At 41.6% G+C, this 22,814-nt stretch overlaps 1 protein-coding gene across 2 annotated transcripts in view; it reads left to right on the top strand.

The window, feature by feature from the left end:
• Positions 1-22,814, top strand: part of LOC147685064 (GTPase IMAP family member 8-like) — a 131,256-nt gene that overhangs the window by 27,653 nt on the left and 80,789 nt on the right. The gene's annotated exons all lie outside the window — the stretch shown is intronic.

Below are 22,814 nucleotides of genomic sequence, written 5' to 3'. Positions count from 1 at the left end.
GAGAATAGGAGTGATATTGATTTCCACCAACTTTCCTAAATCTGCTGTGATAATAATACCCAAGTATTTACCTTCATTAACCACCCGTGTATCTGTGCAATCTGTGTGTGCGTTTTTAATAATTTGTGTCTTATTTTTGTTCAATGCATAACCCGCTATTCGCCCAAACAGCTCTGCCTCTGATTCTATTTCCCTTATCGCATCCATTGGGTTGGGTGTTATAACCGCTATGTCGTCTGCATATGCAAGAACCTTTATATCTCCCCTCTTAGAAAGTAGTGGTTCAATTCTTGCATTTTGTTCTAATTTGTATATTAGAGGGTCTATATACATTGCAAACAATAAAGGTGAACAAGGGCACCCCTGTCTTGTGCCCCTGGTAATATTAAAGGGTTTCGTGCGACCTGTATTTATCCTGACACTTGCTGTTGGATTTGAGTAGAGTGATTGTATTACTTTGATAAATGTTTCGCCCACTCCCCCTCTTCTCAAAACAACCCATAAATACTCCCATGCTACCCTATCGAATGCTTTCTCAGCGTCGAGTAACAAAGTGGCCATTGGTTTCCCATCCCCTTCCTGAATATCAAACAGTGTTATCATTTTCCTAGCATGTGTTGTGGTATCTCTGTGAGGTATGAACCCGTGTTGGTTGTCACTCACCAGTTGAGTAATTACCCTGGCGAGTCTAGCTGCCTGTATCTTTGAGAATATTTTGGTATCTGCATTGATTAATGTGATGGGTCGGTATGATCCGGGTTCTGTCGGATCCTTCCCTTTTTTTAGTAGAATTACAATGTCAGCTCCCGCCCAGCTGCCCGGGATTGCCTGCCCTTGCTGAATTCCTTTGAAAGTTCTCGCTAATTCTTTGAATATTGAGGGTAAGAATATTTTATAAAATTCTCCTGGAATCAGATCGGGTCCAGCTGCTTTCCCATTTGGTAAGCCCAGTATTGCATCGTTTATCTCCTCATCGCTTATGTCATTATCCAGATATTCTCTATCCTCTTCACTAAGTACTTTACCCGGGATGTTCTCTAGATACTGCTCTATTTCACTCCTATCCCGGACTAACTCCTCCTTATATAACCTGCTATAATATGCCCTAAATACCTCAGCGATTCCCTTATCATCAGTAATTATCTGACCTGTTTCGTCTTTAATTTCCTTGATTTCACTTTTAGCTACTCTTTGTCTTGTTCGTGCAGCTAGCGTGCGTCCTATTCTTTCACTGAATTCATAGCTCCTCTCTCTCTGCGTGTCATACAATCTAGCGGCCTTAATCGCCACTTCTTCCAGAGCTGCTGCCCTAGCTGCTGTTACTTCTAGAAGTCGTTCAGTGAGTCCCCGCTGTTCTATGGTAGCTAACTCAAGACGTGCTTCTGCCAGAATCAAAGCGTTATACAACCGATCCCTTTCTATTTTTTCCCTCCTCTGTTTAGCAATGGAATAACTAAGCGTCTCCCCTCTAATACAGGCCTTAAATGTATCCCAAGCATTCCCAACGTTGGTGCTCCCTCTATTAATATCCCAGAATTGTTTAATCCATGCGTGCATATGTGTGACATAATCATCGTCTTTCAACAAACCCCTTTCGAACGTCCATGATCCCACCACCTTCTTAAAACCTACGCCATCAATTGTTAATTTTAGAGGGTTGTGATCTGACAATATGCGTGGTAATCTCTCAATTGTTGCATTGTTTAACAGTTCCCGGGTTATAAAAAAATAATCTAACCTAACGCATTTGTGGTGAGGTGCTGAATAAAATGTATATCCAGGATCTGACTGTTTCTTGACACCCCATACATCATACACTCCATTATTTCTTACTAGACTCTGTATTGCCCTGCAAACTCTTTTTCTTTCTTCCCTTATATTGCCCTGTTGTATCTATATCTAGCCCCTTGGCCCCGTCAATATTAAAGTCTCCTGCCAGGATCACCCGTGGCGCCCAAGAAGGCAACTCAGTATCCAAAAAGTGGAACAGCTCTGGGTCATCCTCGGTTGATCCATAAACAGAGCCTATGGTAACCCACTCCTCCCCTATAAAACACTCAATCAGGGCACATCTCCCCCACTCATCCTCGAACCTCTTTCTTGTTTTAATGTCTGTATGTTTAGTTAGTACAGCCACTCCTCTAATTCTCGCCCCTTGTTTTGAATGTGCTAGTACCCTAAATCCCAGTTGTTCCAGTAAGAATACCCTATTCCCTTCTACGTGCGTCTCTTGTAAGCATATAAAATCAGCCCCGGTGTTCTTTAACAACAGTGCCAGACGCTGTCTTTTTAGTCTGTCATTCAGCCCGCACACGTTCATAGTAATAAATTTAATACTCCCGCTCATGGAGGGTTATGTAAGCTTTCCTTACGACCTCGTAATCCCATTGTATTTTCTTTACAAATGTTATAGTCGATATGCTCTTTTGTTTGTTTCGGCTCTTCCCACTTTTTTTGTTTTTTTGTTATGTGTTTACTTCTTCTACTCCTTCTACCTGTGCTACACCAACTTGCAGTGCTACTTGAGCTTGCTGTGCTAATTGTATCATCTGAGTTACATACTTTTTCTTTTTCTTTTTCATCGCTATCTCCCCCTTATTGGCGCTCCCCTTCCCCCTCCCCTCCCCCCTCCCCTGCCCACAGGCAACTAGGTCAATCCTGACCTATGTATGACTGGTTCCCGATCCCCTTGAGTGGAGCCGCCCCTCCCCTCTCTTCCTATAGTAATAAATGTGGTTGTAAAAAGAAAAGGAGAAAGAAAAGAAAAGAAGGAAAAAAAAAAAAAAAAAAAAAAAAAAAAAAAAGAAAAAGGAAAGAGAGAAGGAGGAGCAGAGCTAACCCCCTCTGCGCTCCACCTATTCACCTGTAAGAATTCATTGCTTAGTCCAAAACAATGTTCCACATACAACCAATTCTTGCTGAGTCTTGCTGAGTCTATACAAGAAAAAAAATACAGAATAATCTAACCCTTCACCTCTTGGATTCTAAACCTATTCAGTACGATACAGTTCTACTCAGGCCTAGTACACGCCATGTAAATCCATATCATCTAGGGTCGTCAGCCCTGTCCCCCTCTTCTCTCCTCCCCCTTCCCCCTCCCTTCCCCCCCTTCCCCCTCTTCGCTTTTGGATATTGGTTATCTTCTTCTTTTCTCCTTTAACTCAGACAGGAAACTCTGTGCTTTAATCTCTGAGAAAAACATTCTCGTGTGGCCCTCTGTTATTACTTTCAGCCTTGCGGGGTACAGGAGGTATGCCTCGCACCCAGCTTTCTGGAATGGATCTATCAATTGTCGCAACCTCCACCTCCTCTCCACTGTGGCATGACAAAAATCCGGGCGAGCGAAGAATGTGTTCCCTTTGAAGGCCCGGCGATCTTGCTGTAGGGTTGGGCAAGATGGCCGCGGACCGATCCGCTGAGTGAGAGGCTGCTTTTCCTCTCCCCTCTCTCGGAGTGAACAGAAGAGAAACGCAGATGCAGGCGAGAGTTTTTCAAGCACACAGATGCTGAGTAAGACTGGGAGTAAAGGAGACTCTGCTGTAACCTTCTTACAGCTGGGAAAATCGATATATAATCGAGTCGTTTTGGCAGAGCAGCTACTAAGGTTTATTGCCAGCTATCTCAGGAACGAGGTAGTAACTGAAGACATCAGGGAAGCGCCACTTCCAGTTCCAGTAATTCCAGAGCGCAGGAGCAAGCAGAGTATGCCCTCGCAGGTCACGACGAGAAAGCAAACCACCAGAAGTAAGAACCTGGATACAGATGCCGAGATGGACTCAGCTGCCAAGAAAAGAGAGCTGAGGAAGAAAGAAAAGGAGCGCGAGGCAGAGTTGAAAGCTGAGCAGAGAGCGGAGCGCCGGGCTATTGCAGCAGCTGCCAGTGCAGGTCGAGCGGAGAAAAAAGCACACAGAGCGGAGGCAGCTGAGAAAGTGACGGCGTCAAAGGAATCAACACCCAGAGCAGGAAGAGGTGCTCTGAGGCAGCCTACCTTGGTCGAATCCTTTGGCAGAGAGGCATCCACAGACAGAAACAGGACCCCAACCCCAGCTGATGCAGTGGTTAACAAGACGCCATTGCCATCACCACGAGACACGGCTCCTGGAGAGACAGAGAAGGAGGTGGCAGAGTCAGAACAAGTCGGGTCAGCGCAAGTGCCGAGGGAAATCGGGTCCAGCGTTGATGATTACAGGACAGAGGGCGTTACAGAGCCAGACACGGAGGCACTGTTAAGTGGCCCTGGGATCCAGATGGAAACCGAATTCGGTAAGGAACTGCCTGATTCTGTGAGGATAAGAGTGGAAGGGGAAAATGCAGGTCTGGAGGGGGGAGTCCCAGTAAAATCATTCGTGAACACAGTTCCAAATCACAGCAAGAATACAGGTTATTTAAATGGGGCTAAGGAGTCTGAAGGTAACATGACTGAACATAATAACCAGAATAACAGTGGAGCAGGATCTGGCACTCCAGGAGAAAACGTTTCTATTAACATGCATGTTAATGGTGCACCGCTGTCAGTTAATTCTGCCACTACCTCAGGGCTCAATCAAATTACAGAAACTACAGCTGCAGCTGATTCAGAAGACACCCCCATCACCCCCAACAGCGTCACTCCTCAAGAAGACGAAGCAGATAAGGTACATGAGCAGAGGAGGCTTGAAGGGAGGGGTAAGGCTCCAGCATTGACAGAAGGGGCAGCAGACACATTACCGAGTTTGCTACCAGGGACCCCAGGAGACGACATCTTCTTCTCTCTGAATGAGGAAACTGTTGAAATTGGCAAGACAACGGAAGTACATAAAAAGAAGGGGGACGTACTCAGCTCTGAAATAACTGATTTAGATGGAAGCATAGAAGAGTCGGAGGTATCTACCTCAGATCAGGGAACTGAGACGGACACTGAGTCAGAGGCAGGTCATACAGGGTATACTCAGTCTTCCACTGATGATAGTGTCGAGAAGCAGACAGTTGTAAGAAGGAAGCAACAGAATATTAGGAAAACGCAAAGAAGATGCAGTACCAGACTTACCGAGAGACCGAACAATCTGTTATGGGACTACTCAGCTACCTCAAGGATGTACCAGGAGGAAGGGGGAGCTAAGTCTAGGCATAATAGACCCTCGGGTTCGGGTTCTCAATCCCATGGTCAAGGACAGGGCCCCACTATGGAGATGCTTTACGCCACTCTTAGGCAAATGCAGGAAGAGGTGAGGGCTGAAGCTAAAAGAGCAAAACGGACAAGCAAGAAGATCGAGGGGTCATTGTGTAAAGTAAATAAGTTATATGCGGAGATGGCAGGCAGAATGACAGAAGTGGAAGAGAGAACTGGCCAATTGGAGGATGAAGTCTCACAGTGGAAAGAGTTCAAGACGGCACAGGAGAAATTTAATGAGGATTTACAATGGAAGGCTGAGGATGCGGAAAATAGACAGAGGAGGAACAATATAAGATTTCTAGGGATTCCGGAGGGGGTAGAGGAGCAGAATCCCAGGGCCTACGTAGTCACACTGTTAAAAGAAGCATTTCCAGAGCTCACCACTTGGAATTGGGACATTGAGGTACAACGGGCGCACAGATTTCCACTGACAATTAAGAAGACCTATGGTGCCAATCAGAGTGAGAGATCAAGAGCTATGTTGGTTTACATAGGGAACTTCCTGGCAAGACAAGCCATTATGGATAGTGCAAGACCACAAGATGTCTCAACGTTCTACAGCAAACTAAGAAGACTGTTTTCCCTCCAGAAACACCTGCCAATCCACAGCTCTGTTACATGTCTTGTTTTTTCACACCCAATAGTACTTCTCGTTTAACATAAACATTAACATGCAACGTACTGTTCAATGTCCACTTATTACAATCAACCAATCATTTTTATTTTTTTACCACACCCAGCCTCTTCCTTTTTCTTTATTTAGAATTTCAACTTCTAACTACCATTCCACTTCCAGAACCGATCGGAGGACGACTACAAATCCCTTGAAAATGAAGGTCTGGCTTATAGGACACAGTTATATTCACTGGAGTGAAAAATATGCAGTAAGCAGACGAATTTGCAACCTCGGCTTACCAAATGTACACATAACATGGATTGCCAAAAGAGGATTGAAATGTCACCAATTGATTCCATTGGTGAAAACTTTTATGCATCTCCCAGAACCAGACCTTATAATTGTGCACTGTGGTGGGAACGATCTAGGCACAATCACTGGGTTAGGTCTGGAAATGCTTCTAAAAGACACCTTTCGACAATTGATGACACTTTTTCCTCGATCTGCCTTGGTATATTCCAATATATGCCAAAGACAGAAATGGAATTGGTCCAATCAACATTGTGCACAATTTGAGAAAGCAAGGAGACATGTAAATAAATCTGTTTCTGCGTTCCTCAGAGATTATAGCATGGGTTCTATTTACCACAACAACTTGCGATACCACATGCAAGACGTCTATAGGAGAGACGGTGTTCATTTCACGAATGAGGGAAACAGAATCTTCCTCTGCAACATCAGGCTCTGCATCGGTACTTACTTATAAATGCAGAAAACACTCAATTAACACAAGGGCTCTTTTCAGAGCCACCTTATATCTAAGCACTCAAACTTCTGATTTATCTCCATTTTCACACTCTTGTAAATAGGTGTGCGCGCACCCCGTATTTTTTTTCGGGAAAAAATTATATCTTTTCCCGTTTAAGGGCATTACTGCACACCCCGAGAAAAGCTACGCAGCAAAACAATCTCTAACTTCTCCCCTTTCCATGTTTCAACGCTTTGAAATGAACAATATATTTTCTCGCAGTGACAAAATGGCGAACAAAACTTCCTGATTTCCTTCGAATCGAACGTTAACAGACGTCACGCAGCAAAAAAAAAAATCCGCTCACGCGCAGCCGCTTGAGTGCGCGCACGCGTGCGCGCCTATAGATATATAATTGACTTTAACTTTAATTTTCTCAACAACTACTGAACGGATTTACACCATTCCAAAAAAAGCGTAATCTGCGAACCGGACTCTACAGTTTTGCCAAATTTCTTATAAATCCATTCAGCCGTTCGACCTGTAGCCGAGTCTAAAGGTCCTATGGAAAATAACATGCAGAAAACACGTTTTGGGACCCCCCTTATATCTCAGCCCCCACTTGACCAATCCCCCCCAAACTTTCAGGGAAGGAGCGCAGCGGACCGAGCCATCTTCTTTGAGAAATTCGCTAAGATTCTTCAACCAGGGCCAAAGTTATTCCGAATAGAATGTTGAGGATTTCCTATGGAAAACAATCCTAACTATAACTACCTACTGGTGACCGCCAGTAGGTAATATATATATATATATATATATATATATATATATATATATATATATATATATATATATATATTCCACTCCCAGGCTCCCTTCCATGCAGGAACATTTCAGGTGCTGTTGAAACATTTATTCAGCAAGGGAAAAACGACGCGTTTCGGGGATTAGCCCTTGATCACGCTCATGTGTACTACTGTCCACCATGTTTAAATACCTTACGTGAAAAAACACACAATAAACATCTCATGTGATTAGCAAGGGCAACAGTGGCGGCCATCTTGTAGTGTGCAAAATTGCATATGATAGATATAATTAAATCGATATACATGCAGTTTCTTAATAAATACCACAAAGTTCATGATTGATTGCACATATGAAACAATAATAAGTTCTAATAAAATAATATCATGTTTTCATTTCATTCATTAGTAGAACTTGCTAAACTTTTTAGGATTTTTTCAAAAATGCATGTCAGGGATTCCCACTCAGGAAGGACTTGCTGTCTGAAACGCGTTGTCTGTATCACTGCTGCTGTTGCTGGCGAAATAAAAAGTTTGCCACTTACCCGGAGTGCTTTTGTCATTTCCACGAAGGGAAAATGATTATTGAGCTGCCATTTGATGCGCGGACACCAGCACGCCAAAGCACCCGCCGATGAGTGCCCCGAGACTTCTGGTAGAATTGAGCTTGTATATATATATATATATATATATATATATATATATATATATATATATATATATATATATATATATATATATATATATATATATATATATACATATATATTTTCCCTACTGTTCCATTCTTTGGAGTGGTAATAATAATGTTTGCCCCTCGGCTATGCAACACTTTTCCTACTGTGGCTCTCACTGGAGTGGGAATAGTAAATTTTACCCCTCCGCTATCCAACACTTTCCCTACTGTTGCACTCACTGGAGTTGGAATACTAATTTTTACCCCTCCACTATGCAACACTTTCCCTATTATTACACTCACTGGAGTGGGAATAGTAATTTTTAGCTCTCCTCTATCTAACACTTTCCCTACTTTTACACTCACTGGAGTGGGAATAGTAATTTTGACCCCTCCGTTATCCAACACTTTCCCTACTTTTGCTCTTACTGGTGTGGGCATAGTGACGTTTACCCCTCCGCTATTCAACACTTTCCCTATTTTTGCACTGTTTGAAGTGAGAATAGTAATTTTTACCCCTCCGCTATCCAACACATTCCCTACTGTTGCACTGATTGTATTGGGCAATTTAAGTTTAAATATTTTGTCATAGTTTAATGTTTTAGTTTATTCTAGAATGTTTGTTTTACATTTATATATATATATATATCATTTTTATATAATTTTAGTTTTAAAATACATTTAGGAGAATAGTTTATTAATTATTTTAAAGGAAATATATATATTTATAATTTATGATGTTAGTGTGTTTATTTTTTTATTTGTAATATTTTGTAAAAATGTATTAACTTTAATTTATGTTTCTAAAATTAATAATATTAATGAATACACTTAATATATATTATTTTATTTCATATATATTTAAATCAATATTTTTTACATTCCTGTGTAGGTGTGGGAGTCGATATTTTTGTAGTCTATATATTTTTTCGATATTTTGAACATCAATATTTTTAACATCTATATTTTACCAGTGAACCGTCTCTGTCACCTCAGGGAGAGGTTGCTGTCCCCGATTATCCAGAGGTTCTTGGCATGATCCGCAGGGGTGGGTGGGGGCCAACCTTGGAGGACCATAAATAGACATCTTGGGGGCATGGTTATTACTGAAGATTAGGACTTCTGTTTTGTCTTTCTTGTGCTGGAGTCAGTTGTTTTTCATCCAATCAGTGATGCTTCTCATGCAGTTGGCAAAGTTTGCTTTGTTAAGCCTGTATGGAAGAGGATGAGCTGTGAGTTTTCAACGTAGGATACCATGTTGATGCCAAGGGCTCTGACGGTGTCCATGAAGGCGTCATGTAGATGTTGAAGAGTGTTGGGCAGAGCACCAATCTTTGATGAACTCCGCAGATACGTTCCTTTTGTTCTGAGGAATGAGGGGAAGTCTAACCCATTGAATTATGTCCGTGACGAAGGAGGATAGCCACTTGAGGGCTGGATGCAGATACCAAAGTGCTGAAGCTTTCTGATGAGTGGCTTAGGGGAGACCATATCAAAAGCTGTGGAAAGGTCGAGTTGGATGACTGTGGCCATTTTTCCTTATTCAATGATGCTTCTGATGTTATCAGTGGCTGCAACGAGGGCTGTCTCTGTTCTGTAATTGGTGCAAAAGTTTGATTGAGAGCTGTCTAGGAGTTGATGCAGTTCTAGGTGATCTGCAAGTTGGGTATTGCTGGATTTCTCACTGATTTTAGCTGGAAAAGGCAGAAGCCAGATGGGTTTGTAGCTACTTAGTGTGTTGGGGTCCACTGGTGGTTTCTTCAGTAGAGCGTTGATTTCTACATTTTCCAGCAAGACAGGAAGGTGGCTGTGGTTATTGAGGTATTGATGACAGTGGTGAGCATGGGGAGATGATGGTTCTTTTAGGCTTGTACATGAAATGAAGGCAAGGGTCTGAGGGGGCTCGTGAATGGATGGTATTCATTAGGGCAGTAGTTTCTTCATTTGAGAATGGCTTCCAGTTGCTTGTCCACTGTTTGGTGATGGGGAGGAGCCTGGCTGGGAGGGAGAATTTGTATTGGTATGCTGTGGTTGGAATGTGTTGTAGATCTTAACAATCTTGTATTCGAAGAAGTTCGAAAGATTGTTGCAGACCGCTCGGGATAGGATGATGTTGTTGCTGGAAGCTACAGGATTGGAGAACTCCTTGATGATAGTGAAGAGTTCTTTGCCATTTTAAAGCTGGCTTGGAGTCTGACAGTTAGCACCTTTTTCTTTACATCTCGTACTTGTTGATGATGGAGGTTGAGGGCATCTTTGTATGTGGATCTTGTGGTAGTGTTTTTGTCGAGTCTCCATTTTCTCTCAAGTTGTTTGCAGAGGTGCTTGGACTCCCTAAGGCCATTCGTGTACCAGCTGCACCCTTTGTTGTTTTTCTAGGTCTTGTTTCTGGTCGGGCAGTGAGGTTAGTACAGTCAGTGAGCCATTTATTGAGGAGCTTGGTGTCGAAATCGAGGTTACCAGTGTGGTTGGGTGGGTATTCCTGCTGGGTCTTAGTCCAGTTTTCTTTTTATATTTAACCCCAGTGTCTTGATGGTGCTTTAGTATTTTTTTATGGGGTGGCTTGGTGGGTGGGTGTCTTGAAATGTATGATGTAGTGGTCGGACCATGTGAGCAGGGTCATGTGGGTGGTGGTGATCCTGTTGTTGGGGCAGTAAATAGGGTCTTGGGTGAGGCCTGCTGTATGGCTTGGTCCTTTGACAAGCTGGGTGACTCTGATGTTGCTGAGGCTGTTGAGGAGGGCTGTGGAGTTATGGCCTGTTGTCTTTCCCAGGTAGGAATTGAAGTCCCCGAGGAGGATGTAGTTTGTTGATCTGATTAAAGTCTGAAATGTTGTTGCAAATTTCCACTAGGGGGTTAGGGGATGGTAAGGGAAGGTTTCTTTAAGGTGGGCATCGCAATTCATTCGAAATTTGAAGTGGAGGTGTTCCATGAGGTTGGTGTCTGAGTCCATGAAAGTGGAGCAGTCAATCCTGTTTTTGTAGATGATCTATGTTTTGGTCAGGAAGACAAGATCGGGTGTTTTGCTGTTGAGTAGGTCCCAGATTTCAGTGGAGTATCTCCAGATAGATTTTGACATGCGTGGGTTGTTTGGAGGTGGTGGTGTCGGCATCTGTGGTGCTGCAGGTGAAATCACAATGGGTGCAGGAGAAAGGCCCTACAGTGGTGGTGGGGGGTGCACTGCAGTAGTGAGTTTACCAATGTGTGTTATTGAGATAGTGCAGGATAGCGAAGGAGTAGCGGTGGCGTTCGTTGGCTACAGTGGTTATGTTGTGTTGTATTGGATGGTCAGGAGGCCAGGTTTGTTGATGCTGGGTGCAGTCCAGGTGTGGACAGGGACATACAGGCTTGTCTTTGATATGGATAGGTGCATAGGTGCCTACTGATATGGTTGCTCTGTGACCTGCATTAAGTAGGTCCTGGGGTGGATGGGGTGGCTGTTGGCAGGAAGAACAGTGAACTGGAAAAACCTGGGAAGGAAAACAGAGGCAGTGGCGATGTCACTTGGTCAAAAGGTGCCAACTGGATCAGGCTGGAACAAGGAGGAACTAGAGGCCATTAGTAAATTGCAAGCTATGTGCCCAGGTACCTACTCCTGGGTACCTCATGAATGATGCAGTGGCAGGCCTGAGTCAGGTTTCAAAGGGGTACTTAAGTGGGTGGCACAATAAGTGCTGCAGAACCTCTGATAGCATTTAGTTTACAGCTCTACAGCTCCTAGGTACCTATAGTACCAATGTACTATGGGCAAAATGTGTAAGTTAAATATACAAATTGGGGATAAGCCAATGTCACAGTGTTTAAACAAGCGAGCTCATGCATGTTAGCACTGGTTAGGAGTGGTAAAGTGTATAGTCCTATGGCCAGCAAAGAAAGACCAAAAGAAAATAGAGGAGGAAGGCAAAAAGTTAGGTGGAAGACCACCCTAAGGCAGACAGGTCTAATGTTGACTCATTGATTTAGTTTAATATGAATTAAATCCATAACCGATCCTTTACACGCCCTAAGCACATCCATTTCTGCAATAGGTGCATTAACCAATATTGAACTGGCCCTTATTAGGAAACTGTCCAGAGTACCTGCAACCATAGTGCTAGAAGCTGTGGCTTTACTTCTCGTCTCACGGGTAGCCATGTCTTCGTCAGCAACTGATATCCGCACTCAGGTGGTCCTGGAATCCTTGGAGTATTCAGAGCCAAGAGGGGTGGCCCGGTCCGGTCCTGCCTGGTCTGTAACGGGCTAGAACGGGCCCACCCTTGCACCCGGGCTTTGCCCGGGCGCATCTGCGCACATCCCGCAGGCCAGATATGATGGTGTGATTTAATAGGAAAAGGAGACACGCCCCTTCCAGCAACTGAAAGGTGAGCACAGTCCAGCCCACGATTTAACTGCTCAGGTAGGAGGCAGGAAGAGGACCAGCTGTGGCGAGTTAGAGCACACTGCCCGCTGGTCCTTGCAGTCCCGCTATGCGCCTCGTTTACTTCAGCCCCAGGTCCAGTCCAGGCTTTGTCAGCAGTGCTCCCTCAATTATCAGCACACAGCGGCTCCCTTGAAGCGGGGGCCGCGAGGAGTGGGTTTTGAAGCAGAAAGAAAAATCCACGAGGGAGTGAGAGTCCGGGACCTGTGCAGCACACCCCTTCCAGCAACCGACAGGTGAGCACAGTCCAGCCCACGATTTAACTGCTCAGGGAGGAGGCGGGAAGAGGACCAGCTGTGGCAAGTTAGAGCACACTGCCCGCTGGTCCTCGCAGTCCCGCTATGCGCCTCGTTTACTTCAACCCCAGGTCCAGTCCAGGCTTTGTCAGCAGGGCTCCCTCAATTATCAGCACACGAGCGGCTCCCGCGAAGCGGGGGCCGTGTGGAGCGTGTTTTGAAGCAGAAAGAAAAATCTACAAGGGAATGAGAGTCCGGGACCTGTGCAGCACGCCCCTTCCAGCAACCGATAGGTGCAGTAACCTACTAAACTTCTCACAGGGGCTCACTGCAAACATAGCTCAAGACCAAAGGAATGCTAATCAGTGTACATTAGCCCTATGCATCATTATAATTTTCAAGGATGTAAAGTATTCTGGATGATTAGGCCCCTTGATGTAGCTAAGTAGTATGGTCTGAAGAGATTTGTCTTAAGCTTCTTTGTGAATTGCAGGAGTTCTGAAATCTTCAAGCTCCTAGGTATATGCATTTACATGGTTTTAACCTTTTTCATCTTGGGCATGAAAATACAATTCTATCCAAGGTCGTTTATCAGAATATTGAATACAGAAATATTGTCTGGCAAAGGTATTATGTCCTAAATTTGCTTACAGAAATATCATCCCATTGGGTGTAGATTTTCTATTGTAAACTCCAATGGGGCAATGTTTTTGTGGATGATATTTACATAAAAGCGGTATGCTGGCTTACTGGTAGAACCACAGATAGTAGCATGTACATGGAAGGTTGACCTTCATGCTCTCTATTGGGGTGGGATACTTGGGTTTACTGGGTACTCAAGTATTTGATATCAGAAAATCAATAACAAAAACATTGTTGGACTGAATGTTGTGGCCTAACTATTGTTTACATCAGTTTTCCTCAATGGCATGTTTCTGATGAGACTTTCCATTGCTGTAGTCTTCCCTAATGAGCTCACGATAGACCAGCTTTTTTTGCAGTGACTAAAATGGAGATCACTAATAACAATAAGTGGGCAGCTATGTGCCACTGCCATAGGGTGGATATCTCTGCTTATCACGTTTCTGCGCTTCATGGTGATATCACTCAGCACCATGAGACTTGGAAGCGCTAGCATCCATGTGCTGATGATAAAGGCAGACTGAGCTGCCAGGATGCCTGAGCAATGGTCCTGTGACAACTGGAAGGACAGGGGCAAAGTCAGTCACATTCTAGGAAAGCCAATGATTCCTTCTAACCCCACATTTGGAGGGCAAAGCTTAAAGCAACTTTACAACAATATTAAGACATTCACAGAATGAATGTATAGAACCCATGCATGCACGCCAAATACATGATCACGTTGGACTGCCATTTTGAAATCAGGCATACACTTTGAGCAAGTGAAAGCAGTGAAAACACTATTTTTGACCCAAATTAAATGTCTGGGGAAGAATCACCTGACACTACTGCCAGAAACATTCATTTTGGCGCGCCAATTTCTACAATTTCCAAATTCAGGATAAAATGGTATTTAGGGCCGCAAATTGTCAACTAAAGCAAGATTTTAGGCAAATATCACCAACCAACTTAAAGTCAGGCATAATTTTGTCAATATATTAAAAATGAATGGGACACCATTTCATGGTCAAGCAAAGCATTTATCTTCATTAAAATGTTAGTGGCAAACCATAATATTAGCCTAAATAAATAAAAGTGACATCTAGTGAGGAGTCAAGCAGTAAAATAGTAATAAATATGAATATATAAACATAATGATGAAAAAATGGAGGAAGTTTCTCAGGTATAATTTTTCAAAGACCATTGCCATTTGGTATATCAGGTCAACGCAATTTTGCACATAGGTGAGAAAATGGAGAAGTTAGATAAATGTCTAAAAAAGAAAACAATCGAGAAAAAGTGAAACTATAAAACAACCTAGCTACAGGTGGCTGTTTGTTTGATTACATTTGAATGCCTTACTGAAAATGGATGCTTGTTCTATGCTGTTTTTAAGGAAGTTCTTAAATTGTTTTAACCTTAAATTATATTTTCAGTCACCAGATTTTAACCCGCTAAAGTGCTTTCCATCTTGAAATTCTCTGATGCTTGTGTAATCTTTACATGTCAACTGGTTGTACTTCTGAGTGCCGTAATTGATTATATTTTAAGTGAACTGTAAAAAACAAATGTTGTGCTTTTATGGCTGAAATAGCCGAAATGAAGATGATGATGATGATGATGATGATGATGATGATGATGATGAAGAAACTATAAAACAAAGAAAATAAACTATGTTACAGATGTGGATTGCAATTTCTGCATTTAAGAACATGTCGAGAACAAGTACATTAATGTAGAAAATGTTGAAAGCCTAATCAATTTGCAAATGTATGCAGGTTCAAAAAAGACAAAGAAGAAAGTTGGAACAAAAAAGAAAGTTGGAACAAGCGAAATGTATCAGATGATGAAAAGAAGCCAGGAAGCACTACATTTGTCAGACAAATGGAACATATTGAATGTGATTCAAAGGAAGAGGTGGAACAGTCTGAAAGAATGCATATGATGTGTGGAGAAGATAAGTTCAAACAAATTACCATGACAAGAAGGGGAAATATAAGGAAAACAATGTCTATAGAAATAATGGTTGGCCCTCAGAAAGTTGCATTTGTCCTCGACAATGGAGCAACATTATGTATATCACTGAGTATCAGAAAATGAAGGAACAACCCCTCTTAAATCCTCTAAATGGCAGCGTTTTTCAATGGGGAGCCAAACAGCCTGTTTATTGCTTAGAAACATTTGAGGAAGTTCTACAATATGGACACATGGTCAGTAAAGAAGGTATATCTGTACTAAAGGGTAAAGTTCCTGGACCATGTCTATTTAGCAGTGTCACTGCTCGAGTCATGGGTCTGTTAGCAATGACTTGTAATGTTATGACAGACCACCCGGTATTATGAAAATATAAAGAATTGCTCAATGGATTGGGGAAATTAAAAGATAGAATAGTCATGCTACATATCAATGAAGCAGTGAAACCAATGGCTCAGATGCACAGGAGAGTTCTGATACACTTGCAAGCAAAAGTAGAAAAAGTAATAAAGGCACTGCTTCAACCTGACATAATGGAACCAGTCACTGACCAAACCTCATGGGTATCACCTATCGTAGTGATTCCAAAAAAAGATACTGGAACACATCGGGAATTGTGTACTTATGAGAGTGCCTAATACAGCAATCGAAAGAGAAAGATATTCAGGCCCACTTTTAAATTATATGATAAGTAATATCAATGGTGCTGCAATTCTTTTCAAAGTCGGATCTATGTAAGGTGTATCATGAATTGGAAATAGACAATCAGGTAAGATGTATCACAACATTCTCAATGCATCTTGGATTATTTAGATACTAGAGATTACATTTTGGTATATGTTCAGCAGCTGAAATTTTTCAGGAAGTTATAAAGAACATAATAGGACCTGTAAAAAATAACATAAATTACAGTGATGATATTCTAATCTTTGAAAAAATGCAAAAACATGACCAAGCATTACAGGGAGTATGTCAGCAACTAGTAAAGATTGGTTTGACACTTAATTTTAAAAAGTGCCAAATAAACAAATTGAAAAGTTAAAAGTTTTGGTCACATATTTCATAATTAAGGAATGAGGACAGACCCTTTCAAAATTATCTCGGGACACAGTTTATTTTATATATAAAATGCAAAAACATGACCAAGCATTACAAGGAGTATGTCAGCAACTAGTAAAGATTGGTTTGACACTTAATTTTAAAAAGTGTCAAATAAACAAATTAAAAAGTTAAACATTTTGGTCACATATTTTACAATTAAGGAATGAGGCCAGACCCTTTCAAAATTATCTCGGGACACAGTTTATTTTATATATAATGACCAGCCGAGTTGGAAGTAGAACCGGCGGAGAGGACATAGATTTTAGGAACTAAAGAGCTGTACAGTAATGAAGAAGTCTTGAGGTATTCCCCTATCGACAAAACACGTGTTGGCTGGGCATTTTGGATTAAAGAAAACAGGAAATAGCAACTGAACTATACTCTTCTTTATTTGTATAGGTTGACTTGCGAATATTCGCTCGTAATTGTAGCTTGTGCAGAGGATAAGAATTGTTTCAATATTGGCCTCATGGTCAAATTATTTGAGGTCCTAGGGTGTTTTCCAACGCCTTTTGCACTGCTGGAAGAAACACCATTTCATACTTACGCAAATTCTATAGGCGCCAATTCTCCTAGTTAATGAGAACCCACCTGTCTAGTATAAAATAATAGAAGTTCAGCTTCAATTAAAAATACGTGAAAAAGAAACACAAAAAACCCATCCTTAAAAAAAACATATCCTGCATAATTAGTAACACACAAATCAAAGTTAGTGAAAATAGTAAAAAACTCAACATATTTCTGAACAGTAAAAATACACATACAACAACATAACTAGGATCACTAAAAAAAGGCCCTACATGAACTATAAACTTACCAAGAATGTAAAATACAAATGTTATTAACAATCTAACACAACCCTCCACCTATGTATATTTACTGGAGAACAACATTGAGCAACTAATAGCTGAATTGCCAGTGTACAAAAATGAGAGCAACAGACTACATAGTAAAGGTTACTGGAAAACAAAATGGCAGACTCATTGAAATGAAAAAAAATACTTTTCAGACCATGGAAACCAAGCAATAATTAAATACAAGTATCAATACTTTTTCATATATTTTAGAAAATATATAAAACTGTTTAACAATTGTAAACATAATTAAATATTTTTCTTTAAAAATATTATAAGTACAAACGTAAACATAACTGAAAGTACAGATAAATCAACAAAACATGAGTGTGTTACAGTTTTTTTTACAGAAATAAAAAAATCTGTGTTTAAGGTAAATGCAAGTAACATTGTATGGAAACTGAACATAAAGTTTATTTGCATATAAATACACATTTTGGTAATTTATAAACAGTTTATAAGAGTCTATGTAAAATGAAAAATGCAAAAAGAACAATCCATGGACAGAATGCTGAATAACTTTAAACATTTACCCCAGTACAGAGATATGGGCCTAAATCTATCGTTTTTTTGCTCACCATACCATTCCAGTTAGGACCCCCAGTCAAAGGCTTCCCTACCTAACAGCAGTTCAAAAATGGATGGGGGACTAACATTCCCAAATGGGCAGTCAGACATATTTGTGGCACAATCTAATAGTATCCCCATCTGGCTAAAAAGACAAGCCACAAGATAAAATTGAATATTCTGGACCGCTAGGCCTCCTCTAACTTGCGGTAAAGACAAAAAATGTCAAAGTTCGTCTTGTTTTCCCATACTGCCATATGAAGATTATAAATACTGTCTCAATAGATTTTAACAGACTATCCCCCAGCATAAATGGGATTGAACAAAAAATAAATAATACTTTCGGGAGCATAGTCATCTTGAGCACATTGGCTCTCCCGATTATAGACAGGTGCTATCCTTTTTAACTCTTATGACATTGAGTTAACAAGTGGCACAAAATTCTCTTTAATAATTGTCTCCATTACAGTGCTGATCCTAACCCCAAGGTAGACTGCTGAATCCGTGTATCTTCCATCCTGCTTTATAATATTGTTGGAGCAGATTATCTGAGTTTTGTTCTCATTAAGAAGATACCCCGAACACCGACCAAACTCCGCAGTGATTCCTATAAGGGCAGACATGGCCGTACCTGGTTTAGTAGTTATTATTGCCAAATGATCAGCATAGCCAACAGCTTGCTTTCAAATCCATTACACACCACTGGCTTATAGCCTCACACCCTAATATCCTTCGTACTAAAGGATCAATGCAAAGGGCAAATAAAATTGGTGAACAGGGGCACCCTTGTCGGGTCCCCCGAGAAATTTGAATTTCGTCTGAGCCACCACCCATTAACTGAATTCTGGCAATAGGTTCAGCATACATGGCCTTAATAGCCTTCATTATTTTAGGGCCAAAGCCCCTCCGTTTCAATATCCCCCATAAATATTTCCATGTGACGTGATCAAAGGCTTATTCAGCGTCCGGAGGGATCATGGCGATCCGGCCTCCACTGACAGCCTGCACATCAAACAACGTGATGGCCTGTCTTATATGGCCAGTTGTCCCTCGACCTGGGATGAACCCATGCTGCCACGGGGAAACCAAACTGCCAATGACCCTTCCCAGCCTATTGGCCAAGACCTTAGCGTAGATTTTAGTGTCCGTATACATGAGGGATATTGAACGGTACGATCCCGGCTCCTCCTTAGCTTTGCCCTTCTTGTGGAAGACAATAATATCCGTTTCCTTCTAGGAGTCTGGAATTTCACCTCAGCAGACTATGCCATTAAATAAATCCAGCAAAAGGGGAGCTTTCACTGCCTGTAGGCATTTGTATACTTCAAGTGGAATACTATCTGGCCCTGTGGCCTTCCCTGCCGCTAAATCCTGCCGTGCTACTACCACTTCAGTCAGTGTCAGGTCCTTATCTAATACCACTCTATCCTGTTCGGTCAAAATGTGGCCGAACTCTTCAAATACGACACTGGCAAAATCTGCCCTGTCCTCTTCTTGATACAGATTTTGATAAAAGTTCTTGAAAACCTTTCCGTTATCTGCTGGCTCTGTATACTCCTGGTTGCCCTCATGAACTTTCACTATTGTATTTCTGCCAAAACCCTGCCTAATCCTTAAAGCTTGGAGCTTACCTGCCTGCTCTCCCGTCTCATACATCCTACCCCTGTGTATCTGATAATCATCAGCACTTCTCAGTGCTACGCCCTTATATACTTCCGCCTTAAGGTCCAGCATCTTATGCCGGCTATCGTCGGCCTCTTTCCCACATGTAATATCCCTCATATGTTGCTCCTCCCCCTGTACCAGCTGAGCCATCAGTTTCTCATGCTCCTCTCAAGCCTTTTTCCTCAGGCTAGCAGAGAAGCTGATCGTCCCCCCTCCTAATTCTGCCTTAAAAGAATCCCATACGCTATTTTGGGATGCACTATACCTATTTAGATCAAATAATTTTGGGCCCAGCTCTTTAGATGGTCCACAAATTTGGGCTCCGCTACCAATCTCCTCTCAAAAGTCCACCTATAGCAAGACCTAGTAACCTTATCACTTTCAAAGACTAAGATTAATGGACTATGGTCGGAAATTACTTTTGATAATTTTATAATACCTACTCTCCCCACCTCCGAGGATGATATAAGGAAGTAATCCAATTTAGTGTACTTTTTAAAGGGGCAGGAAACATAGGTAAAACCTGGATTAAGAGGTTTCATATGCCCCCACACATCCAACAAACTATATGAATTAATTAGAGAGGACAAGGCTCTAAAAACCTTGGGCTTTGGCCCAGCATAATTTAAATTATTCATAACACCTGTAAGATCTGCAGATATATTGAAATCACCACAGACTATAAGGGGACATGGCCAGTTCAGTAATTCTACCTCTAGTTTATCGAACACTTCTGGTTCATCCTGATTGGAGCCATAAATTGTACACAGTGTAAACCCCACCTCAAGTTCCACAATTGCCCACCTGCCCAAAGTATCTGCCATGGAGCGTCTAGCGCCCCCCCCCAAGATAGTTTTGGCCAAAATTGCAACCCCTCAAACAGTGAACATCTGTGTGGACCAAACCAATAAATCAAACCCTTTAATACTTAGGAAATGTTTTTTAGCCCAGGGTAGGTGAGTCTCCTGTAGACAGATCACGTCCAACTGATTTGACCTCACGAAATACCCCAGTTTTTGCCTCTTGTTCCAATCATTTAAGCCCCCTATATTTATCGAGCATATCTTAAGCTTCCCCATGATTCTGTTGGAAGGAAACCCCTGACCAAAAACTCAACTGAAACCAATTAATTACAAGCGATACAACAACCAAACCAAAAACAACAATGCCCCATGTACAATCCAATTTCCCCCCCTTTTTATCCCACCCTTCGCCGTGACATCCCATCTCCCCTTCCCCAACAATCCCCCTCCCCATAAAGACGCTCAGACCTTGATCTTTGCATGTGATGTGCGCAGTACTAGTGGACAGTGGATCCTACAAACAAATCCATAACTAACTTACAATAGACCCTGATACCTAGAAAAAGAAGCAATTTCTCCAAATCACTCCATCTTCTGGAAGCTAACACTTTCTTCCCCTTTCCTATCCCAGAACTTCCCCCCCACCTTTCTTTATATACACTAGTGACCAGAAACCCCCTCCCCACAATGACAAACAGCAAGCAGATTATTTGCACAGGGAGTCCAGATACTCCTTTGCTTTTATGTCCGAGGAGAAATACTGTGTGACCCCCTGGTTAATGACTTTAAATTGTGCCGGATTAACCAGATAAGCCTGGATATTTTTGTCCTGAAAAGGTTTCAAAAGCTGCCTTAACCTCCAACTTCCTTATGAAAATTGCTTTTGTATACACGTCTGTGAGTGATTCACTGCACCTCTTCATAATACACACTATGCTGATAAATGATCTTAATTAGAAAAACTAGACCAGAACATCTGCTTGGAGAGATAACAATCTGGGTGCGCAAACACTGACAATACACCCTGCCTAATACAATTAAACACCACAAAATCTCTCTTAAACCTTTGCTGTTTAATTAACAATAAGAGTTGCTTTAGGGGTTGTGACTCCGTTCTCCCTAACAAGAGACCTTGTGTCTTTCCTCATAGAGGACATAACCCAAAGTCATCCTGTCTGCTACTATATGCATACAAGTGCCTCACTCTGTTTTGGGATTGGTGCAAGCCATGGGGTTCTCTTCTAAACAAACATATAACTCTGGAAATTGTTTTCCACACTCCAAGAACATTAAGTCAAAAATTAAATTCAACCCACTAACACGAACAAGCAAGTGAATAATGCACATGTGCTCATGTTTATGTCCTGGTTCTACAAGCAATTTGTGGTGAAGGAGATGGTTTAAGTGCAGCATTGTCCATCAAACTCAAGAAGAAAACTAGAATACACTGACAGAAAGCAAAATAAAATATAATTGCAAACACTTTAACTTCTTTGGTTCTGGGACATGATGAGAAAGTCTGTTTGTTAAGTTAGTCAAAACAGAAAGAATAAGAATATTTCATTTCAGGAAAAAAGCAAAAACAAATGCTGGGCTCCCTCAAAGGGGACCAAAATAGGCTTTTTAGACCTGTTAGCCTTAAGGTTGTCTTCCCATAAACTTTTTGTCTTCAGTCTCCAATTTCTTTGACTTTGCTTTTGATGGCCTTAGGACTCATATTATTCCTCTCACTTAAGTAGCCCCTCTGAACTTTACCTTCTCAGACATCTTTATCGCAAAAACTCCTCTAAGTCCAAAAAAAACCGGAGACCAGGCACAACATACTTTTTGTATCCAAACCATGATCCTTATTGGTCGGCCATAACTTTCGACTTGGCTTTGGCTTCCTGTTACTAGATGTATGGGGTTGGCACTTTCATCTTTAAGGTGCTATTTTGCACTTTAACCTTTAACAATTCATAACTGCCCGTTCTACTAAGTGGATTCTTGTTGTTCTTAACTCCGGTTCAACTGAGTGGATTATTGTTGTTTCGGTGGCAAATATTTTCTTAAAATGTACTATCTTTTTCCAAATTGGTGTGGGATTTTTTGTGTGATGTGTTTTCACTTTATTACTGTTTGTGTACTGCATAAATACTTTGCACATTACCTCTAAGTTTAGCCTGACTCCTTTTGTGCCAAGCTATCAGAGAGTTAAGCACAGGCTTCTTTAGTGACTTTTGTGGTTCAGCCTGAGAAGGATTATGGCTGTTGCTTGAGAAGGGCTCACACTCTCCTGAACTAACAATGCAAATTGTCACAAGGCTCTCTAGTTTCTGTGAGACCGAGTGTATTTCTCTTTCCACCTTACAGTCATGCATGACAAACAGAAAATAAACAAATAAGTAAATAACAAGAACTCTCATTATTCATACCCAAGTCACATAAGCACTGTTCAGTCCATCATCCATTCAGGCAGTAATAAGAGTTTTTTGATGTCATACCTGCATACAAACCATTCATATTTTGTGTCAGTCACCCACCCATTAGTATTTTAAAGTCTTTAGTACAGCAGATCAAAAATGAGGGGCATCTTTACTCT

The sequence above is a fragment of the Lissotriton vulgaris genome, chromosome 10, assembly GCF_964263255.1.
Source record: "Lissotriton vulgaris chromosome 10, aLisVul1.2, whole genome shotgun sequence".
In the NCBI taxonomy this organism is placed as follows: domain Eukaryota; kingdom Metazoa; phylum Chordata; class Amphibia; order Caudata; family Salamandridae; genus Lissotriton; species Lissotriton vulgaris.
This window is presented reverse-complemented; position numbering and strand designations above follow the sequence as displayed.